At 43.6% G+C, this 27,973-nt stretch overlaps 1 long non-coding RNA gene across 22 annotated transcripts in view; it reads left to right on the top strand.

Moving 5' to 3' along the window:
- LOC125326506 overlaps positions 1–27,973 on the top strand; it is a 56,793-nt gene that overhangs the window by 5,244 nt on the left and 23,576 nt on the right. For 17 of the 22 annotated variants that reach the window (XR_007203856.1, XR_007203854.1, XR_007203865.1 and 14 more), the window contains one exon: positions 5,237–11,647. This is a non-coding gene — a long non-coding RNA (uncharacterized LOC125326506). Of the gene's footprint in view, positions 1–5,236; positions 11,648–12,065; positions 14,668–27,973 lie in introns of those variants that run through there. The other 5 variants (XR_007203847.1, XR_007203849.1, XR_007203858.1 and 2 more) reach the window with 5 other exon arrangements.

Here is a 27,973-nt window from a genome sequence, read left to right as displayed (position 1 = left end):
GAAAGGCTCACAGTCCCCTACTTCAAACAAAAGGAAAGAGCCCCACAGCTCCTGCCAGTCTGAGCTGAGAGAGGCTGACTCCTGGTCTCAAATGTGGTGCCAAATGTAGCTCTGAGTGTGTGATCCAAGACAGTGTTAAACACCTCTGTGGGGATCAGTCCCTCTGTCCTTCCCTGCTTCATCTTTTCAGCTCTTGTCAGCCCCAGGTGCCTCTGAGAGAGGTGAGGAAACTCCAGCAAAAAAAGAAGAAAGAAAAACTCCTCATGGTTTCTGGAGGCACCCATGGATGGCCTCAGGTGATGATCAGTCCCATGTGGACAGGGACATGGACCCAACAGCCCTTCTCAGACACATCAACAAATGGGGCAGTCATGGGTTTTTCATCATTTTGAGTCATTAAGGGATTGATTTTTAGGGTGCTGAGCATCTGGGCCCATTGAACCTCAGACCCAAATCCTCTGGGAATCACTCCTGCTTCACAAGGGCAAAGCAGGCAGTCTCAGGCATGCAACACTGAGGGCAAAGGCAGGATCCTTTTCAGCTATAGCCTTAAAATATTGCAGCACAGGTTGGATTTTACCACTGGAATAGGGCGTTGTACATGTCCTTGGGCACCCAGGACCAGGCAGTGGCATCCTGCTTTTGCTGAGCCCCCTCCTCGGACCCTTCGTAAACACAGATGTTCCTTCTCCTCTGACAAAAATCATTCATGAAAAATTCAATGGGACGTTTCTTCCCCCTCTTTCTCCCTCTCGTTTTTGTTGTATTCTTGACAAGCTTGAACTCCATAGGGGGGAAAATAAAAGAGCAGCCCAGCCCCTGGTCCTCCCCGCATCCTGCTGCAGTGCCCATTTTACATGGTACAAAGGTCATTTAGCATAGCATGGAGCCCTCAGCAAGTTGCACAAGGCAATTTCATCTGATCCGTGATGGAATTCCACTCAGCCAAAGTCCTTATTATTATGCATTTTTTACACATTAGGATTTTCCTTTTGTTGGCAGCCAGATCTCTTCATGAGGTGTTAAAAAGTGCAGAGGGGCTCTCCCCTCCACTTCGGGTAGTTAATCCTGCCTTTAAGGCTGGGATAACTGTTTCATTACGGGATGGGCTCAGCTTTAGACCCACTGACGTTTGCTGACAAGGATCTCAGAGACCAGCACAAAACCTGTGATGGAAGAAAACCCATCTCTGCTTCTTGCAGGACAGCCACAACCCAGCAAGGGCTGTGAGACTGACTGTAGTTTATTGTCCCTTTCCTTTTTTTTTTCCCCCTAAAGTTCTAGCCCCTAATTTTCTAAATGTTTTCCAAGCTGGCAAACATGTGATGACTCATTTGCACCTGTGAAAAGCAATCCTCCCAATTTGATGGATGATATTGCAAACCTTAAAAAATAAAGGTTAACTGGTAAAGTTAAATAAATAGATTCTCCCCCAGCAGTGAATGGAGCGATGTCGCAGGCAAAGCAAGCATCTGCTTCATGCCAATCACAGCCACGTGTCTCTTGAGTAGTCAGAAAAGGAGCTTTATTAAGTAGTGTAGTCCTCAAGTAATAATTAGATAATACCTGAGCCTAAGAAAATACATAGCTATGGTTCATAGCCCTCATAAAATAATGCTGAGCTTTATTACAGTGCTTCTGGCTGGAAAAATAATCAAATCTGGTCCTTCAGACAGTGGGATATTTCAGTGATTTTAAACTGGTTTGACTTTATCAGGAAAGATGAATTCAAACATGAACAGGTGCAGAGAAAAGCAACTAGGATGGAGGATAATCAGGGCCTGGAAAGCCTGTTTTATGAGACAGGACTAAAAGAGATTGGCTTGTTAAGCCCAGCAAAATGAAGGGAACATGACTGCTGTCTATAAATACAGCAGGGATGTAAATACAGAGGAGGGAAAAGAGCTATTGAAGCAAAAGGCAGAGTTGGCACAAGAACAAATGGCTATAAACAGGTCACTAATAAACATAGCCAGGAAATTAGAAGATGCTTTTTAGCCACCTGAGCAGTGTTGCTCTGAAACAGACTTTCAGCAGCAGTGAGGGAGAGAGGGCTGGGCTGAGCTTGGATGGTACTTGGGCAATTTCTGGCAGGGATGGCATGTCCTGAGAGCCAGGACTGAATCCAGAGCCCTGGGAGAACCCTGCTATCCCACCTTCATCTGTCAATGCAAATACTTTTTAAAAAGTGAGGGTGGAAGGACAAAAAAGATGGAAAATTGTAACAATGCTGGCAGTTTGCTGGGAAAATATTGCTTCTGGCATAAATAATTTCTCATTGAATGGAAATAAACAGTGAGAAAAATTCATCCAGCAAGATAAGAACAGATAATGAAATGTGCGGTAGCAGTGAAATGTTTTTTTCTGGTTTATATAGGAAGCAGATAGGAGAACTGACAAGCTAAATAACCTGAAAACTTTTTTCTTGATGACATTATGCGTTTTCTTGCCTGAAATATAGCAAAGCCCAGAAAAATTATACAGGACAAGATCCTGTAAATCTGGAAAGAGACCACCTCAGTTGCTAGCAATGAGCTGACAGCATTTGGTAACTTATGAAAGGATAAATTTAATTTATCTCTTTCTTTCTTCCACCTTCCCCATTGAAAATATGGACAAGGACTTCCCTTTGACACACTGCCCAAGGAACATGGGGAAGGGGTAAATTAGTGCAACTATTTAATTCCCTTGCTGAAAGTGCCTTTTTTTTTCCTTTTGATTTAGACAAACGGAAAAGTTTGAGTGAATTCAGCAGTCTGGCATGGTCTCTTTGGCTGAAGCTGGTCTGCTGCATATGAAATCCTTAAACAGATTTTGGCTCAGCAAAAACACACTGTTTTTGTTTCGTGAGTAAACCCCAAGTGTTATTTGGAGTCATCCTCTCACAAACACAGGCACAGAGCAGCGTGTTTTGGTCAAGCTGATTTGGTTCCTGCCTCAGCAAAAAGATTTTAGTTAATGGGCTTTTAAGTGATCTAATGTTCATCGTGTGAATGATGAGAGGGGGAAAAAAAAAAAAAAAGTCTCTGTTCTGGTTTTATTTACAGACCAGAAAAACCTCTCGTATTCCATGGAGACATGGGGATACAGAGGGAAGTAACTGAGAGGAGATCTTGATCCCATTCTCAGCAGCTCCTCTGAGCTGACCAAGTCACTGACTCTGTAATAACAATACATTTCCCTCAAGACATTGTTCCTATCCCATTTTTCTGGTTTCTCAGGTACCTGTCCAAATCTTTCTTGCAATTACTGGTCCCCCTTCAGTAATAATAAAGGCCAAGAGAGGTAATGCAAATAGTTACTAAAGGGAAGTAAAGCGAGCGTGATGCTTCTAAATAGGCAAGCAACCCTTGATCATGTGGCTGCTGCGTATCAACACAGGCACACATCAATATCAGTCAATGCTGTGCCAGGAGCCAGCACTGTCCCACAAGCAATTGCCACTCGTACTTCAGCCACCCAAAAGTGGCCGAGGTGTCTGACCTGGTTCTGTGATGCACAGAGCCCTTTTTCCTATGATTCAGTTGTTAACTCAGGTAATGCCATGGAGAAATCACACCGCCCCAGCATTAGTAACCAGATAATAACCTGTTCCTAATGGTCCAAATGCAAGATCAAAGGTGTTTAGAGATGCATGGGCAAGGAAACTGCTGTGTTAAAACACAGTTACAAGTAAATGACAACCCATCGCTAGGAGACATTTGCTGAGAGACATTTACTCAGAGGCATTTACTGCACATATTAGTGGGGGTAATGCAGAAGGGACAAATTCATTACCTGGGTAATGATTTTACATTAGTAATTGCATTCAGTGGATTGTCTCCAGGAACCATTTTTGCCCTGTCCATATGTGCATGTTATTATTTGTCCCTGTTTGCATTTATGAAGACCAAATCTGCAGTGAAACTTGAGAGAAAGCTAGACAGAATATATGTGACAATAGCCTTCAGCTTCTGATTTACTAAAAAGTGAGATGAAAAAGTACTCTAACATGCTTGCAGACCGGGTAGCTGTCAGGATGTAAAGAAGCACTGGTGTTCCAGGTCTGCAAGCCAGGTAAACCTCAGTGAGGTTTTGAGGGTGAGGGGTTCACTGAAGGTCGTGCAATAATCATGGCGTGACAGTTGCTTAGCCCCATCGATCTCCTGAACAATGCCTTTGAGTGAAGAAGTCATCCATGATATGTACTGTACAGAGGAGAATAACTTCTGGTTTGTGAGTTTCCTGTTGGGGGATGCACTGATAACATGCCATATGAATAAATTAATGATTAGTCTGCTGCAGGAACAGTTATTGATCGGGTTTGTAAAGTGCCTTTTCTTTCTGTCCCAGAAATGCCCTTGCTGCTTCCACTCATCCTTTAAAATTAAATTCTTTTAGAGAATGGAAATCCTCAAACTACACTTGAACTTGAAATTGGAGTTTCTATGACAAGGCCATCATCTAGAAATGGGACAGGGTGTGCAATTTCATTTAGAAAGATTGAGAGAAGGTGGGCAGGATGGGAGAGAAGAAAAAGGAAGAAAGGAGGAAGCTGGAAGGAAGGAAAATATATAAGGATGGATCAAAAATGTCAAGCTCAGATTCAGTTCTGGAGCCTGGCTGATACCTGTGCCAGCCCATTTTCAAATAACTGATTTTCACAGAGTGAACTGATATACATTGAAATGAGGCTTTTGGGTTAGTCACAGACCCAGGACTCCATGACAAAATGCAAATCAAGGTGCAAATTTGGATTTCATGTGTCCTCAGATCTGGGTGTGTTCAGATGTGCAGTTTGGCACTGCATTTCCAACAACGAGTTGCCTGAACAATCATTAAGCCTCAGCTCTATACGTCCTGTTCTGAACCCCTGGAGAAGGGAGGGCAGTAAACACTTTGTTGTCCAGGCTGTGCTTTGCAACTGCCCCATGCTGATATGGCCCTCCCTTGCTGCTAACATCTTTTTTGCCCTGTACCCCAGGACATCCTTCTTCTTCCTCTCTCAGCCTTCATCCCATAGCTATTTCTCTGCCTTGAAGCCGGGAGGAGCCCACTGGAGAAAAGGTGCCTGGCCAGACACCCATTGGTGGATAGGTGATGATCCACATGTATCAAAGTGCACCTAAAGAGCTTTTTCGAAGTGGTGCTACACCAAAGGACTTGAGCCTGAGGATGGCAGAAATTTTGTTGGCTTCAGCCCAGTTTTTTTTGCAGATCACTCCTGGTAACTACTTGACTATTTTGCACCTTTCAGACTAAGACTCCTGGGGTGGAGGATTCTCACTGTTCTGGGCACGAGGCTGACTCCAAGCATGGAGAATCACACCTTGCAAAGGTTCAGGGTGAGTACATCAGCTCTGATGTTACCTGTGGCCAGCCTGCTGAAGTATCTGCCATGAAGGCGTTCAACACTCTGTCTCATGGGCTGGGAACCTGCACAGACTGTCCAGGCTGGAAGTCAGATGGGAGAACAGGGTGATGCTGCTCTGGGGTCTGTTCCCATGAGATGCCAGCCTCATGTGGCATAGATGTCAAGCAGCTGCTGCACTTACAGGGCTTCTTGCTTCGTGTTTCTGGGCTTCTCACTGTATCCAAACTGCACAACTAAAACATCTGTCTTCTGGCTTGGATCTGACCTGGAAGCAAAACTAGATACTATGTTCAGATCACCAGAGCTCAGAGGGCTTCATCTCCAATTCTGATCTTTTTATTATCTATTTATTCCTCATATACAGTTAATAATTTCTGCCAGATGCTAAAAACCCTTTGTGTCATCTGAAACTTAGAAAACTAATGGAGAGGAGGCTAATAAATACATACATGCATAGCACTGCACCATAGCTGCCTGCTCTTAGATGATTATTGCAGGGACCCCCAAATTTCATGCTGCCGACATATATTTAGACATGAATATCAATTTGAGACTTCAGTTCTGATCATGCTAGATGACTCTTAACAACCATGACCAACCTCTCCTCAAATCATTACCATTCGTATAGCCACAAAAGGCAAACTTGATGAGAGAATGAGAAGCTAGTAGGGTCTCAGGCTAAGCATACAACAGTGGGATAGCTATAAATGAACCTTTTCAACCATAAATTACATGTGGCCAGTAATTCCCTTTTCTCCCTCTCTCCCTCCCTCTCCATCCTCCCCCTCCACTCTGAAAACCCTAGGACAAAGGCTTGCCTCTCTGAAGGATGCCTTTCTGGAGGATTAAGCAGCTTTTGTTGACAAAATACAAATTACAACTCCTTTGCTTGGTGTCCCGCCTTCTCAGCTGGGCTCCGGTCCCTGAGGGACAAGGCTCTATTACCCCTGCGTAGATGAAGAGCTCAGAATAGGCAGATGTAATTATTAACACCATTCAATGGAGTGTCTTTCTGAATTATCAATTAAAAATCTCTACTGTTTTTTCCTCACACTAAATAGAAAGCTGACAGCAGTTACTCTACTGTGCAGCAGAGCTTTATATGCATATTTAAACAGTGTGCTTCTCTGCTTTTTTATTCCAGGGGCAGTGTGGGGTGAGAGGGACTCCCATGAGGTAGCACAAAGACCCCTGTCATTTGATTGAGAGAAGAGTCTTTGGAAAAATATTGTCGCCTTCCACCCTGGCAAACAGGTCCCGTGGAGATATCCAAACAGGCCTGAGATGCCCGATATTGTGGGAGATGACAAACGAGCATTCCCTGCTCATACACCACAGTGTGTCTGAGCAGCTCTTTTGACATGCTGCTATTAAAATGCAGAGTTCATGGGCAACAGACACATGAGCATGGAGTGAAAACAGAAATTAAGCAATGTGATTAAAACCAACAGCCACGCCGAGCTGGGCTGCCAAGAGCTGTCAGATTTTGGCTGAGGGGGAAGACTGATGCACTGGGTTTTGGGGAAGGGGCTGCGAGGATGGCTCAGGAGCAGGAGATCATGGGTAGAGTTTTGTTTTGCTGCCCCGCAAGTACATCTCCAGTTCTCACCAGAATAAACTGCCTTGCAAACCTCCCCAGACAGCCTGTTCCAACTCTGTTGAGAGCTTAAAAATTTCCATTGGTGGTACCTGGATGTTGAGCTACCACTTATTTATTATCATGTACCATTAACCACAAGTTACCACTTGTCAGCTCCAAAGTCCAGCCCTAACATTCCTAAAAATAATTTTTTTTCTCAAATTTTTTTTTTGAGCAACTTCTCTCCAGTCATAGGGTTGAACCTATTGCCTGCACAGAGCAAAACACTGATACATTGCTAAATAATATAAATTTTTAAAATCTGTATGTATTGTGTATGTCATCTTTTTTCAAAATTGTGATTCCCACCAAATCCACAAGTAGAGTGAAACAAATTTTTAAACATTGGAAAAGTGGCATTATGCATAGCAGGAATTTCCCTTCAAGGGTTTCAATTTCCCCTTGGAGAAGTGGTGTCAACTGAAAAAGCATCCAAAGAAAGACAAAACGAGCCAAATTTGGGAGTATCTCTGGGCTTGGAGAAGTAGAGTTAAAAATGCTATATCAGGCAGAAAAAATAATAACTGCTAAGGAACTGGAAAGCATTTGGGGCTGGACATGTGCCTTCAGCAGTTTAGAAGCTTATTTTATTAGCACTTAAGTCCTAGAAGTAGCACTGAACTCTTGACATGTTGGACCACTTCCACCTATTGCCTAATGCAACCCCTATTCTCTTTTTCTAACTCTTCAGAGTTACCTAAGAGCATGCAATACCTGGGCTGGCAATTTTTTTTTCCTTCTTCTTTTTAATGATTTGGCTCCCCTTGCCCCCAAAAGCCAGACCCCGGTAATGGACCCTAATGCACATGCAAGTGTTCCCAAGCTGCACTGCTCTGCTCAAAAGCCTTTCTCCAAGATGGATAGCATTTGAACTTTGTCCAATTTTTCTTATGTGGTATGTGCCCTTTATTTACTCCGTCATGTATATCTCACTCCATTTAAAATATTCACAGTTTGTTTTCAGAGCTATCTGGCTGGCCTTCAGTCTGGATTTAACAAATGTTAGACATTATATTCACTTGCATATATCAGATTTTGTCATGAACCAGAAGGAGAAAAAAAGAATTAAAAAAATTGCTGTCACCATGATTTAAATAACATGTTCAGATCCTTTATTTTTTTGTTTTAAATGCCTTCATCTCTTGGCCTTATAAGGTGCAGACTGTCTCACACTGAACTCTAGCTGGGTGGCCTCAGTCAGCCAACAGCCCTGCAAGCTCATCCCATTAAAGTCATTATGTTTACTTCTTATTTCAACAAACCAACCTGGATTTTGAGGCAGGAAAAATTGAGGGAAGAAATCCTAGGTCCGTTTCAGAGAGAAAGGGTGTGAAATTCAGTTGCTGATAGGCTGCAAAATGAAAGCTCTCTGCATTTGCTACTAAAAATGCCTTTAAAAAAAAAAAAAAAGACAAGGGCTGTTCCTATCCTTATAAAATCTAAGGGACCAATCAGTTCATATCTGAGTACCACCAGTTAGAGCACCTCTGCACCAGACCTCTGGTCCCACTCCATGAGGAGAGTGTGTGCCTTCATAACAGCACTGATAACCTCACTGAAATGCTTTCAGGGGTTGGGAACACTGAGGCATGGGCCCTTCAACAGAGAATTGCTGGACAAGTCAGGAAGTGGACTCTGTGAAGAGCAGTGGACTGGAGGGGGACTCAAGGCTCATGTGCACCAACAAGTAGCACCTTTCACACTTGGGACACAGTTTTGCCTCATTGCACAGGGGATGCCTCTGGTGCCGCATAGACACAGTGAGACTGTGATCCTTCTCCCAGGAAACTGCAGTCCAGGAGTCAGAGAGAAAGGACCAGAACCTGCAGACCTTGAGGCTAAAGATGCCAGTGCAAAGGAAGGTGATTGGATGGCTGCATAAAGGGGAATGAAATAATGAAAACAAAGAAACCTGGGTTCCTGGTAGAGTGCTCTTGTTACTGGGCTGGGCTCAATGTCCTCACTCCCATTGCTGAGTGGCTGTGCCATCATGTCACTTAATTTCCCCATATTATCTCCTACATTTTTCCTGGGGCAGGGGTGAGTTCTCAGTGAAGAAAGGAGCCCTCAGCAGAATGGTTCTCCTGGACTGCATATAAAAAGCCACAAGTGGATACTTGGGAGGTGTGAGGTAATCCCTTCAGAGGTGGACACAGCCCCAGCTACCTGTGACTTCCCCGGGGCTGCCACCATATGCCTGATTTCCCTCCTGTCCCACAGATAAATAGGACAACAAAAGGAGGATTGAGGAATTGACTGGATGCAGTGTCCACGTACATTCCAGAGATACCGGGCACTACAAGAGCTTTTCAAATTCAGCCAGAGAGCAGCACTATAACAACCAGGAAGAAGAAGCTCGGCCTGGAATTTCAGGGCAGTCAAATTCACAGAGATAAAGCATGGAAAAGCAGTTAAAATAATTAAAACAGCAAGGCCAATTAACCCAGAGCACAAAATATGGAGGGGAAGCATAAAAATATGGAGGGGAAGACATTTTCAAATCTATTTCCAAATTCTTAATTCAATCAAACTTCTTTCAGGAAGGCATGTTTTGATCATAATAAAAGCGATTTGTCTCAACAGGAGGAAACCAGGGTGAAATCCCCACGGATAGTGATTTCCAAAAGACCTCCCCAGCTGAGGAAATGGATCTTTTTGAGTTTAACAGTATCCTGAGTTCTTCATTGTTGAGATTTATTTTAATAAACTCAGTCCTGTCAGTTGTGTGCAAGAAGTGTCAGCACTAGCCTGGCAGTTTATAGGAGAACTTTGTCCCACAATGTCTCTGTACACAGCGAGCAAGAGAAGAGGGAGGAGAGAGTGCTGAAGTGACTCACTCCATGGAGCTGGAGAAGAGTCCCAGCAATGTCTCGTGGAAAGCTGCACCCTGCCACTGCTTGCAGTCGGGAAGAATTGCTTAGCAAGCACTTATGAGGTGAAATAGCAAAGCAGCAAATGCAAATGGTTGAGCTGGATAAACAAAAACATCCCCGAAGCAAGCTCTGGGAAAATGGATTCAGGCTGCTCCATCCCAGGGCTGTAGACTGCATTCCTCCTCAGCAGCAGGAGCTGGCCTTGCTGCTGGCTGTGCAGGAAGATACAGCCTGTGTTTGGAGAGGCTCTGCAGCCACTGGGAGGAATGTGCTCATGTACCAGCTCAAACACAGTACAAGACCCAGCACCTCTGCAGCTGAAATTAATGTTGATGTACTGTTTGTAGCTTTATCAAGCGCCATGGCCTCATGTCTCTGCCCTGTGGAGGAGCTGCCCATCATTCACCTGACACCTAAGTTAACTGATAGTTTCCTTGAGGTCCTTGAAGGCTGAGCTGAGCAAGGTCTGACCCTCCATAGCCAGACTCATCCACTGTGACCCTCAGCTTTCAGAGAACATGAGCTGAATTTGTTGCATCAGGAGCCTGATACTGGGCTTTTCTTTTGGTGTTGGACTGCATACCCACATAACAAGGGACAACAGCTGAAAGAGACTTGATTTAGATTAGATGTTAGGATGAAATTCTTTCCTATGAGGGTGGTGAGATTCTGGAAGAGGTTGCCTAGAGAAATTGTGGGTGCCCCATCCCTGGCAGTATTCAGGGCCAAGCTGGGGCTTTGAGCAAACTGGTCTAGTGGAAATGTCCCTGCCCATGGCAGGGGTGTTGGAAAAAGATGATCTTTAAGGTCCCTTCCAACACAAACCATTCTATGATTCTACGACATACATGCTGCATAGAGACTGATGGATCTCTCTCTGTGACTGCCACAGAAGACATAATTTCCCAGCTTTTGTTTGTAGGTGAGGTGGTGCCTGTTTCTTCTCTGCAGAGGTGCCAAGCAAAGGCATTGCTCTGACTGTCCCCAGGTCGCTCATGGATATTGGGAAGCATATCCTGAACCACAGCACTTGGTATCACTTTGCATCCTGCCAGTCGTTGTGCAATCATGTGTCTCTGAATTCTGTGAAAGCACCAGAACTTGGTTTCCTACCATAACCTTCCAAACAGCAAAGCTCAAAGGTGTAAAATGTGATGTTATAATGTGCTGCTGTTTACATGGCAGCTTTATCATTCATATTTCACTGTGGCTTGACAAGAATCCAGGCTGCATAGTCCTTGATTGCAGCTGTTGCATCCCAGGTTTGAAAACTGGGACCATCATTGAATTACATCATTAGAGCATTCTCAATGCTCCCAGAACTTGCTGCTGTTAATATACAGGTTTTTTAAAACATGCACAGACTGGTCTGCATATAAAGAGCTCCTGTAACAGAGGCACATGTAAAACTAGTGTCCTTCCTCTGCAACTAACTTCAGTTTTTCCCCAGATCAGCTCAGCATTTTGGAGTACCACTAGAATTCCAATCCCATGGCCTAACACCTGAGCCAGGCCTTTAGATCCAAGGGACTCGCTCAGAAATGTTGACATCTCACTGTAAAATCAAGCCTTTAATATCTAAATCAACATCTGAGCCTCAGCCTCACACATACGATTTTACATTTCCCTGTAATGTAAAAGCCTAGCTGTCCCTTTCTTTCCTAACTGAAAGCTGAATTTTCCTACTCATCTCTTTATGCCAGCTGATGGACCTTCAGCAAAACCACAGAACATCGTGAGACCTCCAGTAAGACCATGACATATCTGTCTGCGTATATCTGGGTAAGCATCTGACTGAACCAAAATCACTAGCCTCTGTGAATTTTTATGACTCTTTTCCTACGGGAAACTACACAAGAATTCACCTTTTAATAAAAACAAAAAATACAAAGCAACAGTTGCAAAGAGGAGGCGGAGAATATGGGCCATGATGCTTTAATGTTTAGAATTGGAAGCAGTAAAAGTTTGTTGCTCATGTCTCAAGCATCTCATGACTTTTTAAGATGATCTCAGGATTTTGTAAACAGTGTTTATCTATGATTTTTCTAATACGAAGTGGGCAACCTGTTAACCCTAAAAATACACAAGTTATGACAGCACCCAAGAAAAATATCACTATACACGTTTTCTTCCCATTCTGTTCAATTGTTTTCTTTGCACACTCACATTTTTTTCCCAAATCAAACTATTTGTGTTGAAGGGATTGGAGGCAGAAAACAACTTTCAGCATGGTGATGGAAAAATGACTATGCTAGCACTGCCAGCATTTGCCACTTCTCTTTCCAAGTGACTGAGACTTTCCAGAGACAGAGCACCCTCACACTGCAGAGAAACAACTTCTTTATCCAGGCAGCTTATGCAGTAACTTGAAAAGAATAATGACATTGCCTAGAAGGCTGCAGATCAAGTGGCACAAGCCTTGATGCTGCTGCTCCTCTCTCATCTACCCTCACATCCAGGACCTGGAAAGATTTTTTCCTCACAAGCAGTATGCTATTTCACTGGCAATTATATGTGTACAACTGAACACAGGCAAGCTTGTAATCATCGATTGTCACATTTGGAAATTCCTCTTGTACTCCTCCATCAGCTTGGCTTTTAATTTAGAGGGAAAGCTGTTTTCTGTGTTATTTATCCTAGGCAATTTCCAAACTCTTCAGTGTCCTGAACTCTTTCTAGGAGGTGCTTTGCATGACATTTACTGAAGCAGAGTGGTCGAGATCAGACAAACATTATTACTGTAGCTGCATAAGTGTATTTATCACTAGAAAACACAATATGTTTGTTTTCTTTTGCTGTCATTATGTCTCACATGATTACATGTTGGTAATCTATTGGCTGGAGGGGTGTTTGATGTGTCATTCCATGCTGGTCTTTAATATTTTGGGTGATGTGACACAGACACCTTTTGTCAAGTCCTGTAATGGCAAAGTGGGGCAAGGAAGTGTGAGGGGTTGGGTCAGCCTCGCTGACTCCTCCAATACACCTTGGCATTGCAAAAGGTGTAGGACTTTTCAAAATTCAGGGCTGACTGATGCAGTTCTTTGGAAGTGAAGCCATGTGGTTCCAGCAGAGCTTTCATCTCTCTGTGGGTTGAATTAAGGTTACACTAGAGAAATCAAGTTGTGTGTAGAAGTGTAGAATAGATTTGGCCATTTGGATATCCTCATGGACTCACGCTGGGCATCATGCTTGGAAAGGCAACAGTCTTTAAAACCAGTTTTAAATTTCCAGCAGAATGTGCAATCAGAGGGTAAGTGGTTGGAGTAAATGACAGTAGCAGCAAAGACCCCACAGCAAGAACTTTGGTGACAACTGTCCTGCGACCGTGAACTTCACTGACAGTGCCATTGGCAAACCCAGCACCACCATTTGCCAGTGCTGCTGTGAACATTCTTCCTGGACTGAGCTACCATGGCTGCAGTCACACCTTCTGCTGAGTTGACAGCCCTAAATTCACTTCCTTTGTGGATAAGACAGAAAGGACAGTTTATAAACACACACGTATCAGTGCTCCACCTAAAAGAAGAAACATCCTTTTTCCTGAAAGTAATACAGCCTCATCACTCACACAGATTTACATTTATTATAACATAGCATAAATAATGCATTTAAAACTCAAGAACATAGAACATTTTCCATATAAAATCATAGGAATGATTTTACAAATACCCTGGTAGCCCACTATCCTATTTCTAAGCCTTGGCCAGTAGCTGGTGCCTAAGAAAGGGCATAGGAAAAGGGTAAGTGTAAACAAGATTCAACAATTTGTGCTTCAGGGACTTCTTCAGCCTAGTCACATCTTTGCAAATATGTAATGCTGGAAGAGTCAAAGGATAGCTGGGAGGAAATGGACTTCCAATTGTGGCAAACATCCAAAGTGATTTGACCCTAGTGAGTCATAAAGTGAAGAAATTAGGTATAAAGTCAAGGAAAACGAAGGTAGGTTGTGGGTTGTAGGATCAGCAGTGGAGTCAGGACTTCAACTGCATTGCTGGGAAAGGGAGCTGGCACCAAGGGAGGAGCTGCAGCCCAGCAGGACATCCCCTGCAGCCACTGGAGGCAGTTCTGCCATGGAGAAAGGGTTAAGGAAACCACTGGAAAAATTGTGTTGCATTTAATGTGAATTTGACAGTCCTCCTCCTTCTCAAATCACCCCACAGTACCATATATGAAGAGCCCCATTCATTTAGGCAAATGTAATGTGCCTCTTGGACTTGATCCTTCATGTTAAGATTTTCAGCTTTAAACTCAAGCGTGTTGGCCCATTTTTAAAATTCCATCTGTTGGGCCAGGCCTCCAGTCCTTGTCCCTAAACAACATACTAAAAGCTGGTGAAAAGCATTGATCCTCCCTGGTTGTCTGTAGCTCCAGCCATGTACAATCAGATGAGCCAAAATAAGCACAAACTGGGCAACTATTCCAAGAATGAAAACACCTCATTTGTTGAACCTCCAGGTCTCAAAGATGCTTTGTCCACTTCTACTTCAAACTTTCCAGAAAGAAAAACCCTTTCTTCCAAAAGATCATGGATGTAAAATTCCAGATGGATTGTTGCAGACTTTGAAAATTAGGGAAAAAAATTGTCTGAGACTGGGAAGCTACTGCAACATGAATACTGTTTTGGACTTATGTCTCTCCTCAAAATGGTCCGAAATATAGCTGCATCGGACAATATGATATATTTGGTAGCTTGAATAAACCTGCAAAGTGCTGTAAAATATACATACTGCATTTCAGTACACTAGAAACACTGGAAGCATTATGAGACATTTAAATAAAACATTTTACTGAGTATTAAATGAGAAAGCATTCAGCTGGTTTTGACTGGAGAGTCATGCATTTAGAAAACCTGAGCTTTTTTACACACTGTAATATTAGTTATTTGGCAAGAGGCTCTCTAAACCCTCATTAGGAAGATTGCTGATTTGGCAGCAGTGAAATGTGCCTGTTTATGAGTAAATCCTCACATTATCTTTCTCTGCTCTTCTATTTTGCCTTTTTCCACTAAATATTTCTCTCTGGAGCCATTCCACCACTGCTTTCCTCTGATAACCCATTGGCCCTTCTAAATGCAGGACTTCCTGCAGGTGATGAATGTCTCCTTCCAAAGCCCGTGAGCTACAGCTTTGAAACCATGCTGAAGTGCCCATCTCCTTCCCCTTTTTAGTGCTTTAGCATTTCAGGCAGCAGTCAAGCCAAGACTAGCATCTGACACTTGTGTGTGGGAGGAGGTTTTCCCCAGGGATGATGTATAAAATTCTTTTGTTTATTTATTTGGTTTTTTTAGGTCTTTAACAGTCCCCGTTCCTCATTGTGATGAATATTTCTGTCATGTTCAGGGCTATAAAATGAGCTGTTATCTGCTTTGCCAACCTATGAGAGTCCTGGATTAGGAAACTCACCCACATGTGGGATATGGGTCTCTTTGATAGTAGCTTGCTGTGGGTTCAGTCTTTCCTCTGCTTCCCTCTACTTTGGTTCCATAAGTGGAAACCTGATAGAGGTGAGATGTATCCATAAAAAGACTTTGAGTGGGATATTCTCCTTTCTAGATCCACTCTCAAAGATTCAAATATGTGCAATGTAGGAGCACTGTTTACTCTTCCCCTCTGTGTGAAAACAACAAGGCTGTAAGAATAATCGACCTAGATTAGGCCATGCCAGCTAATGTAAATTAACAGTCACTAATTATGAATGTGAGAGGGGAAAAAGCAAAGGTCATTTTGACCCATTCTATCCCAAAAGCTTGGAGTCTGTTCAGAAAAACTCCTGCCTACCAAGACCCACTGAAAGCAGTGCTTTGATCTCTGTACAATGCACTCAATTAGAGGGAGGGAATTCTCAAACAAAAGCTTTTTTAAATTTCCTTTAGAATGAATAATTTTGAGGGTGGTGGAGGATGGCAACAACAATTGAAGGAAATAATCGCTCACTATTTGCCCAGACATTTCACTGGAACATGAAAAGCTGTGAGGAAGCACCTTTTGGGGGTGGGTACAGGTACAGAGCTGCACACAGCACACTGAGGTCTGTGTGGGTGCAGAGGATGATAAATAGCCATACACACATGGACTTGTATGGCACTTGTCTCGAAGTATTTCACCCTATGGACCTCGCTTTCTCCAGCAAAGTTAAGGCCTGCAACACCTCATCTAGAAACCAGAGTGGTTCTTTCCCAAAATGCGTTCATCTACCAAAAGTCTCACATTAGCTGCAAAAAGTGGCAAAGCCAGATATACAGATCACCCCCCTGCCCATGGCATCATTTGCACTGGGAGAGGAGAGCAGCTCATCTGATTCTCTCCTAAGGCTGTGAGGAACTTTATCTCCCAGCCTGGACTGCAGGACACTTAGCAGACCTGGGTTATCCTCACAGCTCAGCCTCATTTTTCTTAGTTCCTACTTATATGCTGCCTCACTGACTCTTCCTAATGTCAGCTATGCCAGTTTCAGCACTCAGTTGACCACAGCCCTGTGGAAGTAAGTTTTTCCATTCTTTTCTTCCTGTCTTTTGATAGTATCCAGTAATTTTGACAGCCACAGATTAAGTTAAACATGAACCATGGGACTATTGCCTGTGCAGTGCTGTCAGTTGCTGTAGACAGAGGGACAGTAAAACACAGGTTTCCTGGTCTGGCAGCATTTCACAGTAGGATAACTGGAACAGTGCTGGTGATGGCAAAATCGGTCCATATGGGTTTAACAGTGTTTTCCACAAAAGACATTTAAATCAATGTGCTGAAATGGAGTGGGAAGCTCTTCAGAACCAGCACACAGAGTTCAGATTAAGGTTTTGGCTGAACAGCCATGCATACAAGTGAAATGATGTTATTTGTAGCAGATTAATAGAATCAAGCTCAGGGCAGGAGTAAGCCTGTGGAGATATGTGGCATCCATGTCAAGTCTTTTCAGAGACTGAGTTACAGATAAGCCCATGGGAAATGTTGTTTATGAGTAATAAAAAGACTTCCAGGGAAATTTAGATCTTAGAAACCCACCTACAGCTCATGTAAGGAGTTGGATTTCTGTGAGAAAGTCTGAGTGTGAGGAGCAGAACAGTGGTGGTGTTAATGGGGAACAGCAGGACAGCTCTCCTTCCACCCTGCAGCTTGGAAAGGGAAAGATATGATCTGGCACTTGCTGAAATTCAGGACACGAGAAGGCTGTGAACACAAACCTCAGCTGCTATTACTTGTTGAGCACTTTAAAGCCAAATCTGAATGCAATCTGTAACTGGTTTACTGCATGTTTGTAAGTCCTGCCACCTTCTGAAAGATTCCTACTCTCAAAGTGTTGTTAGGCATGGTGCTTTCACTAAGTCAAGGTGAGGACCAGAAGAGGCAGGTGGATAGTAGGTAGGAGTGGTTGTAAGCAAACTCGTGATGGAGATGCCCTGATTGCCCCTGACTCAATACATTTGGCACTGGGAATCTCAGCTTTCCCTCCAGAGGAAGAGCAGCACTTTCAGGGTCATGACCATGACATCTCAGTTGTCCTCTGGAGATATCTCCTCAGGTTGGCTTCCTGAGATGCCTGAAGTTGGCTGAGATGTGTATGAGCCTTTGCTGCTGGGAGGAATGGTCCCAAGGACACAGCTCCTCAGGCTGGAGGGGCCCAGGTAAGCAGTGGTTGTATCAAATGAGAAAGGAGATAAATACCAGAAAATGTGATAGAAATAAGTTTCTGGGAGGCATCCTAAGGTGTTTCTCCAAACTCACAATGCAAAAGCACCATGGCTTTCAGGAAAACTGGCATCTAAATGAAAGGAAACACCATCTCCTGGTAGGTGAAGGCATAAGCACTCACTGCTGCAGGGAGAGGCTGAGCCATTTTCGAAAAGGTATATTCCTAGCAATAATGAAGATACCTGGGTATAAGTTACACGTCCTAACAGCATGGCACATACATTTGGAGGTGTAGTACCCCTGCTTAAGAGATGAAGTAATTCCTTAACTATTTCAATGCAGAACGAGTATTCTGAGAGAGATTATTTAAAATTTTCCTGCAGTCATGATTTAATGCAGTTATCTCAAGTATTTGCCACTGGCTACTGTCAGTCAAGATACTGGATTAGATCAGCTTTGGGTCTTCTTTAAAATGTCAGCTTCTGTATTCTGAGGATGGGGGAAGACAGTCTGTAGATCTGTAGGTCAGATATGCAGAAGATAAATACAATTTTCATGTCTTTCCTTTATGCCTCACTGACTCTATTAATGTGGCATGAAGAACAAAGGCTATCCAAGCCTAGGTTCAGTGTTTCAAAGTCCAGTTGCCTTTGCTGTCTGAGAGGGGCTAAAATGAGCTGTAGCCAGTATGTGGATCTGGAGCTTTCATTGAGAAGTGATTTTAGCAAAACAATGCATTTCAGACACTGTCTCGATTTAGGTGGAATTTCATCCACCCCACAAAGGTGTGCTCTGACCTCCACAGGCTCTCCCATCCCCTATATCACACCCGTATCACACCCATATCACCTGTGTTACCCGGGGAAGTGCAAATCTGATACCTTCTACGAAGTCCTAATAGAGACACAACATTTTCCCTAGGGTCTTTGGCCCCTTAAGGTTTGACAATCCATGAAAGGGCCCCAAATCACTAACATTTATTTATGTTCTTGAACAGTTCCCTGCCACTCCAAGAGAGAAGCACGAAGCGTCCTAGCTCCACAGAGCTTACAGTCCCTGTTTTTATGATTTATTTTTAGGCTTTGGCTGATGGGCACAGTCAGCATCAAAATAAGAAGTTAAAGAAACAAATACTAACAGGTTAAAACAACAACAATCCACAGGAACACAAACAGAACCTGACTCTGGTTTTTTTTTGAAGCGCAAGAGACTCCAATAATTTATACTGGATGGAGCTCTTTTGATCTCTGTACTATCCACTTAAACTTTTCCATACAGTTACTCAACCATGCAGGCCATAAGGTTAAAGGAAGAAGATTTCCATGGTCAGATGGAGCAACAAGTTTTTTCTTTGAGGCTTTATTCTTTTTACATGAATGTGATGACAGCAAGTTATACAAAAATGCACCAGCTCATGCGTTTCGCTCTCCAATCTTTGATAGATGACATATATTCATATATCCCAGCTGTTACTTAAATAAAGCTGCATGTATACAATATGTCAGAGACAACACAGGCCAAACTCTATGATACAACTGTACTTAGGATACATAGGCTAAAATCTGTATTTTGTCTCCAAAAATCCTAAAACAAATGAAACTGACCCAACACAAACCACACAGCAGTGTCCTTCCAAGTCACAAGAAGATCAAGGTTCAAACTGACACTTCTGATTTTGACGGGACATTTTTTCCCCCAGTACAGTGCCAGTATGTTTTCGTTCTCTAACTGGGAAGTGGGCTTTCTGACTGTCTTTGATCCCCAGGGGAGTCCTAACCCTTGCAGTAATAATGTTTGTGCTTAGCTGTGTTAGATCTGGGACCTGTTATGATTGGGCACAGGAGCAATGAACATAGAATCACCTGCAATGCAACCATGCTAGGACATGCCAAAATTGCTCTTGGAGACTGATATAGGGAGCAGCACAAAGCTTACCTGCTCACAGGGGCTGGGTTTAGGAGCCAGCAGGGAGCTTTATGGCTCAGGGGTTGTTCCTGCCTTCTGCCCAGCTAGGGATGGGACTGTTCTTCATTTCTCACCAGGACACAATGAGTAAGCCAGGGATAGACACACAGCTCACATACTTAACAAGACATATCTATCTAAAATTGCAAATTGATTTATTTGTGGCTAGGACACATGGCTGGATCCTGGCTCTTAGATGTCCCACTGCTGCCTTGTATGATCTCAGAAAAGTCACTGTGTACTTCCTGCCCTCATTTCCATCAGCTCCCACCTCCTCCCTTATTTTAAAAGAGTATTGCTATTTAGCACATAGGACTCTTAGAGTTCTATCTTTCTTTTTGCATACCAGCCTCCTGTGTGTTTACATCAGGCCTCCAGTGACCATCATTGTGGTATCTACATTAAATCAAGATGCCCCCTCTTCCACAGATACCAGCAGCTCCACTTCATTAATCAATTAACCCTGGAGACCCAGGGTTAATTCATGCTGCAAAGACAGCATGAAGATTCTGGCTTTTTACAGATGAAAGAGTTAATGAAGAGCAACAACATTTTTGAACATACTAAGCCATGATAAATGGATGTAGGCAAACACAGGTCTTGACACTCTCTGATAGCACACAAAAAGGGCCTCGCAGTATTTTCTGATTCATGGACCTGACCAATCTGCCACTCCACGCTGCCTTTGAGTACATGAAAATCCCCACTCTCCCATCTGCTGTGAGAACATGTGTGTTGAGGGTTAGATAGGTGAAACATCTCGTATCTGTCAGCAGTGCCTGCAAACTGAGCAGGGAGAACTTCACGAGTGATTTGCACAGTTTCTGACTTGAATAATGTTAAGCTTGAAATGTCTGCAAGCAAGTCTCTGCTGCTGAAAAAAAAAGCAGAAGCAGGTAAGGAGAGAGAGTGGGAACTGCACATGGAAGAGATCTTGAGTTTCATCATGTCAAAACAAGAGCTGATATAATCCAGCAATAAGCCCTGTCAACCTGATAATGAGTCACCTGTAAGTGGAGCATCTCTGCTCCACATTGTGCAGCCTTCTGCAGAATGGGACTGTTCTGATGCTGGGCATAGACCAACAAAAAACAACAGAAGAGTCCTTTGCCAGCAACTTCAAATGCAGCCCCAATCAAACCCTCTCAGGGAGGAGTTTTCCACATTCATCATCTGGCTTATCGACGCTGTCTTGAGCAAAACCTAGATGCAGGCTTTGTGAGCGCCAGAGCACATGAACAATGGCTGAAGCAGGGAGGGTGATGATAAGAAGAGAGTGCAAAGCACATGTTTCAAGTTCTACCTTTTCAAGCAAGTGTTGGGGCCGGGGAAGCTGAGCTTGGGCTGACTGCCAGCATTCCCTGCAATTTAATCCTAGCCCTTGGAGGAACAAGCTGTTATCCTCACTCCATGCCAGTGTCTCCCCCTTATCTCACATTCGAAATTCTTTAACCACTTCAAAACAAAGTATCTCCAAGGAACACTTCAGAAAATGTGTTTTCTTTTGTCTCTTGAAAACACTGATGAGAAGAAAAGCTCTTTTGTGTTTTGTGTAAGAAGCCTTTCAACGTCTGGGCTCTAAGTGCTCTCTTCTGTTCATTCACTTTCCCTGAAGTCTCACCGTGTAAGAGGACTAGTCCTTTCCACATGGAGGGCTGAAAATCTGAGACAGTGAAGAGGGGGAATCTTAGGCAAGGGACAGAGCATCAGGTATATAGAAAAACATTAAAGCAACACCAAGGGGCTGAGGAAGGCCAGCAAATGTGCCTGAGTGGAGCCAAGACACACCTTGACAACCAGCAGCTTGGGTGCTGAGATGGCTGCTGGCTTTCCAGGGTGATGTTTCCTCCTTTCCAGCTGTTATGAAGGCATTCATCTCATCTAGCTCACAATGCAAAGAGATACTACCGAGCCAAAACACTGGGGAGTGATCCAGGAGGTTTGTGTGCACTCAGAAAACCTGCAGGAAAAGAGTGATGAGGGACTTGGAAAGCTGCAGAGGTTCAGGGAGTGAAGTGTGGACCAGAAAAGTGGGGTGTGGCTTTAGGAGTCCTGAGAAGTGAGACTGACTCCAGCTCCAGGGGCTCAGGGCTGCTTCCCAGTTGTTTTTATAGGCTTTCTTCTTAAAAAGACAGTGGGGGATTTGCCCTGCAGCAGTCAGTGGAAGCCTTTCAATTGGCCTTCAGGGTGGGGATATATCAACATCCAAACTACTCTGCACTGGGCCTTCTGCAAGCACAGCCCTTCAAAGGATAATATGAGAGAAAAGAGGGTTAACCCACCACTGCAAACTTACATGTCATAGAGAAGACTAAGGCACAAAACTGATAAAGCAAATATTGCCAGTGATAGCTGGTAGCCATAACACAATCTGGCCAGCTCTCTTTGGACAAGGAGTCAAGTCTGCTAAGAAGACCTTGCTTTGGCTGCCTGTGCTCTCAGATAGCCATGCCCAGATTGCCAAGACTTGGCTCTAACCAAGGGCTGTAGGTGTAGAAGAGCATGGTTTGTGAACCTCCTAGGAGGCTTGGTGCCCTGTGGTTTGTCTGCCTCCAGTACCCTCAGGAGTGCTCTAACCCTGTCCAGTGGTGTGCGTGTTCTCATGATGTCCTACTCTGTCCCACTGGGGACAACAAGCATGACAAACAGTGAATTCTTATCTCTCCAATTTCTCCACAAGTTATTTTTTTTAACCATGCTCTCTTTTAAGATGTTTTAAAACAACAAATCAGATGAATACTGGTCCTTTGCAACCACATATTCCCTGTGGCTTCAATCAGCATCTGTGGGCTACTTAGCTTCCTGTTTCTTTCTCCTTACCTGATTTTTCCTACCTGTGGCAATAATTTGGGTTCCTACCCAGAGATGCCACTGGAGAATCTTAAAAATTCTGCTATTGTTAAGGTAATCATAGATGCTGCGTTTGAACAAGTTGATATGGTTCCAATCAAAAAGGCAGATTTCTTTTTTTCTGGAAATATTTAGGCAGCGGTGTTCAGCTTGTGCTTCTTGTTGAAGTTTGGAACAGATTTGCCAAATCATCCTGTTTGAGACTCATAGTGTTATGGAAGACTGCATCTGGTTCATATGATTGCAAAGTTGTATTTGATGCTGGCTCAGAGAAGAACTGTGAGAACAATCTAAGAGCTGAGGCTGCATTGATACTGCAATGACTTCACAAAAAAACCCCCCAAAACCTCAAATCAAATGTAAGTGCAATATGATGTTTTTCTGCATGCAATTTTCTTCTCCTGAAACGTCCTGGCACTTAGAGGTATCTACATGATGTTTAAATTTCTTAATCTTAGAAAGAAGAAAGCGTTTCACTCCTAGATGAGGAATTGTGTGCAAAGTTCTCTCCTGTGGTAAAATTTTTTGTCTGATCTAGAAAAGCCCTACAAGGCTGTGTTTATGATTCAAGTGCTCATGAAGTCATAGCTCAGAATACACAGTCTTTATCTGGGATGGCAAGTTGCTGAAGTTTAATGAGATTTTTTGAGCACAGTTCTTTTTTTGCTCTTTTTTTCCCCTCTGATGATTTTAAAGCCTTGAATTCTCATCCTGTGAGCAGCCCCTATTGTGCTCCGGCAGAGGAGGGCTTATCTCCCCGAAGTAGGCGTCACGGTGACTGTTTACGAACAAACCACACAAAACTTGGCTAAATCTTAATGGGCCCATTTACGCAGTATCAAGGGTGAAGCAGACTTGGACCCCACAGCATGTTCAAATTACATGGCTTTACGTGAATTTAGAGCTTGTCAAAGGAGTTGGTTTGACAGCCCAGGAGACTGAAATCCTCTGTTTACCTCCTGAACAGATATCGCATGGACCATTCACAAGTCCCCCTCTGTGCTAATCCGCAGAGGATCGGAGCTGTTACGGCTCCCAGCTCCACAGCCTGGCTCTGAATCCCAGCCTGCAACAACCTGGGCTTTTAGCTCTGGAGGCATCTACTTCAATCCCAGTTTGTCAGCCAAGACAGAGGCCATAATAAACTTCCCTAACATGTTCCAGTCCTACCCCAGAGAGCTCCTTCTGAGGGCTGAACAACTCTACTCTGTACCCAGTGAGTCAGATGGTACTAGCACAGAGAGGAAGCATGAAAAAACCTCAACAGCTTAGGGATAAGATCACAATGGGCAGAAAGAAACAAAAAAGGGACTGAAAGAAAGAAAAATGAAAATTAAATGGCAGGAAATGTTGGCCTGCTTTGCACTTTCCAAAGCAAAGGTATGCAGGCAATTGCATTCAGGAGAGATTTCCATTATTAGATCAAGGAGATCTCTGCAATTTCATTTTTATTCAGAACAAAAAAAGACAAAACTTCCAAGATCCCTTCAATGATGGAATCGTCCCCACTCCTCCTCCTACAAAAGTCTACAAAGACCTTTTTATCCCAGGGTTTGGTTCTTCTGGAAAGAGACTAGCTAGTTCTGTGTTGGCCATGAAAGTAGAAAATTACTGGCCATGTCTTCTGTTCAGAGTCAGAGAGTAATTTTTGGCAATTCAGGCTAAAACCAGGACAATTGTTAGGAAAAATGTTTACTTTGGTGGCGAAAGGTGGATATAAGGCAGAGGGGTATGCAGGGAGCCTTTAGGGGTGATAGGTATCCAACTAGCAACAAAACAGACAATACCCAGGCAGAAGGCCTACATTTTACCATGTTACTGTTGATGTTCAGGTCCAGCTGAGTTGTTGTCAGATGAATGGAAGGATGCTGCAGGTTTCTGCAGGGTTTGGGTTGGATACACTGGAAAATCTTCCAGATCATATGGTTTCCAAGCTGCCATTGCTTGTGCAAATCCAGGTGTAGCTCTATTGCCTGTTGAATGGTGGGGTGAGACCTTAATGAGGTTTTTGTGCAGCTCCCTTATGTTGGATGGTTGGTGTTTCACACCCTAATGAGATGTGGCTAGAAGCTGTCTCAAATGGGGGGAAGTGTTTCTTTGTTTTGGCACTTCATTTCAGTTCACAAGCAGCCAATGGAATTTTCCTCTGGCTTTTCAAAAAATCCAAGCTCACCTTTGGTCAGAAATGAAACACAGAAAATTTCAGCAAAGGTGGTTGAAGTTTTTTTGGAAGTTCCAAGTGTATTGAGGAACAAAAATGTATGGAGATGGTTGGCAAATCAGAGCATGCAATGCAGATGGGGGAAATGTGCTTTGCCTCACTGATTTGAGGAGGAAGATTCATAGTGGTAAAAGTGCAGGGCTCTTCACTGTTAGCATAAGGGTAAGGATCACTGAGTGCAGGTCTGAGAGAGCAGATCACTCAGCAGTTCCAGTTTGTAAAACTGGAAGGAGATAACTGCTGTCCCCTCTGAGCAGCAGCCAGTTTCTCTTTGCTCACTGTAGAGGTGATTTCACAGCAGTCAGTGAAGCTTCACCAGCCTAAGGAGAAGCAAGCACAACATGCTGTGACAGAATTGTGCACTGAACCAAGCCCTATTTATTCCTATGGCAAGAATAAACATGAAGACTGGAATATTTTCACTTCCTTGAGTTTGTTCTTTGGGACTTTTATTGTTTTCCCTATATTTGAACTGCAAATAGGAAGAGACAAAAATACACTTACAGGAAAGTAATGTGAAGCAAAGAAAAAGCACCTCTAACGTCTTTCATTGTGCAGGTGTGATTCTGATCTCACCGAATAAATCAGGAGTAACTCTACTCAAGTGAATAGATTCATTCTGGAAAGTCAGAAGTGAGTCCAGTCCTGTATGTTTTGTTTTGCTCGGAAGCTGTAGGGTTTTAGAGCAAGCATTACACCCATTTGTTTAATGAAAACCCTCTTTCTTACACAGTAATCATGGGTACCTCTCACTTTTAATTGCTTTTAAAATGCTGGACTGCAGCAGTAATTTTATATCTTGGCTCCGTTTGGCCTTGATTGCATCAGTAGCAGTTGAGAAGTGAGGGCTGAATAGCGTTTCACTGTTTGGTAAAATAATTACTGCTCTGGCTCAAGATTTCAATTAATCCTTTCAGTGCTGCTGGAAAATGCTTGTGCCTGTGAGCCCTAACCACATATTCAGTGGAAGGGTCCTTCCCATTCACTCTCAGATGGTTTTGCACAGAGTCCCTCATGCAGTTGAGATAGTGACTGAGTAAAGAAATGAAGAAAAAAGGGTTATAAGTGTGAAAAGGGAAAAAAAGGCCCATTTGGAGGCATGTCCTCTAAGTGGGGGGACAGATGCTACTTCACATTTTGTGGCAGAGAGGAGAGCAGGTAAAAGTGTCTTTTAAAAGACCTGAAGCTTCCTCACCTCGGCTCAGGCCTGGATATCACAGGCTTGCCATTGGTATTGAAATTCCCACAGAACTGCTTCCACTCATCCACCGTGGGGTTCCTCAGTGGTCACAGCCTGGTGGGACAGGGCATGAGGTGTGCAGACAGGCTGAGAAAGTGGAAGCTGTTCGGCCTGGAGAAGAGAAGGTTGTGTGGAGACCTCATAGGAACCTTCCAGTATCTGAACAGGGCCCAGAGGGAAGCCAGAGAGGGACTCTTCATCAGGAACTGTAGAGATAGGACAAGGAGCAATGGATACAAATTAAAAGTGAGAAATTCAGGTTAGATATTAGGAAGAAATTCTTTACTGTGAAGGTGCTGAGGCACTGGAACAGACTGCCCAGAGAAGCTGTGGATGCCCCATTGCTGGAAGTGTCCAAGGCCATGTTGGATGGGGCTCTGAGCAACCTGCTCTAGTGGAAGGTGTCCCCACCCATGGCAGAGGGGTTGGAACAAGATGATCTTCAAAGATCCCTTCAAACACAAACCCTTCTATGATCCTGTGATTCTGTGATTCTAGGACCCACAGTCTAGTGACAGGTATGATAGAAATACAACAACAAACCCCTAAATCCTCAGTCCCAGACAGCTGATGGCAGCGCACAGAGGGCTTGAGCCATGGAAGGGGCACCACTCAAAGGTGTTTGTTAGTCCCAAACTGCTCTCAAATGGACTTGGATTACATGCACATTCTGCTTTCCTTGGCCCTGAGGTCCCCCTCTGAGCACTGCTTTGCTTCTTTCTTGCCCAGGACAGCCCTCCCAGGTCCCCACATTGCACTGGGGCTTTTGCAGATGCTGGTGCTTTCCCAGCATGAGCCCTGCAAGGGGACAAGGCACTGATCTTTGAGACAGCAAAAAGTTTCTCATCAATGCAGAAAGCTTGAAACTGAGGAAAAGTGTGACAAAGAAAAAGATCTAATGATCTTTTTTTAAATTTAAATCTCATAATTTGAATCCAGTGATTTTTAGGTTTGGCTCACTCTTCTTCTGTTCTCAGTGTTAGTCAAGTTACATAAATTAACTTATCCAGTAATAATTAGCTCCATTCCAGGTAATTAACACAATAGGGTATAGGAACTAAACCAGTGCAGTGAAATTAACAGCAGTAGTGCAGAACCAAGCGTCACATCTGCCTGAAGTGAGGGGAAAGTGCTGGAAATAATCTTGGGATTTTATTATGTCTGTGCTTGTGACCTCTTTGGAGAATACTTGCTTTGGAGAAGCTGGAACACATGAATGTTCACAGAGAAAAGTGACATTTGAGCAATTCTTTTTTTGAAACTGATCTGAAATTAATTTGAGGAGAAATTTTAAAAAAAGGTGGCATGTAAAATATGGGACTTTGATCAGAAACAGATATTTCAGCACAATCTGACTTCAGCCTCTTTCCTCCACAGCAGCCTTGAAGGCATGTAAGAGAGTTGTTTGGCCTATTTATGCTCCACATCTAGTTTAGGGGAACAGCACCTTGTCCAAGGGAAGTCAATCTTGCCCCACATGGGACAGCTGAGACCAGGAGAGAGTGTCCATGTGGACACTCCATTTTCTTGCTCATTAGTGAAGAACCCTCTATCATGAAGTTAACAATTTTGTCAGAAAAGCTTGTGTCTCTGACATTATGATGCACCTGTGACAGAGCAAGAAAAATTTAGCTGAGAATCCCTTTGTGACTTGGCACAGAGACCTGACCTTACTAACTCTGGATAGCCTTGGGTGAGGTGGAGGAAAAGAGTCCTTCTGCTGCAAGGATCTGCAAGGAGCAGATCATTGCTCCAGAGATGCAAACAGACAACAGTCACGGATGTGGGTCGCCCTATACAGACTGAGTGCCACACCTTGAAGAGTGAATATTTGTAACAGACAGACCATGAGCCACCCTTGGGCTGAAGTGTATTCTCCTGAAGCATTTGCTGATTTTAGAGAGAGAACGAAGTCAAAACAGCAGCGCTTTCACAGTTGCTTTTGTTTATTTTTTTTAATATTGGAGTACTATCCTTCTAAATTTTTGGAGTCAATTATTTGCTGCTAACTGTTCACTCGGCTAATCCCAGTACAAGGCAACTTTCATATTGCGTTCACAAGAGTGCCAGCCTTGTTCGGAGCCTGTCAGCACAAGGCATTTCTGTTTGTGAACAAAAGTCTTTACACATTCTGGCTCTGAACGTGTGCACTGTCCTTTCGAAGCCAAAAAGACTCTCTCCCCGTGCCAGTTTGTGTTTCCAAA

Source organism: Corvus hawaiiensis, chromosome 5 (genome assembly GCF_020740725.1).
Source record: "Corvus hawaiiensis isolate bCorHaw1 chromosome 5, bCorHaw1.pri.cur, whole genome shotgun sequence".
Lineage (NCBI taxonomy): Eukaryota > Metazoa > Chordata > Aves > Passeriformes > Corvidae > Corvus > Corvus hawaiiensis.
The sequence above is the reverse complement of the archived record's forward strand: the minus strand, read 5'-3'. Positions and strand labels throughout refer to the sequence as shown.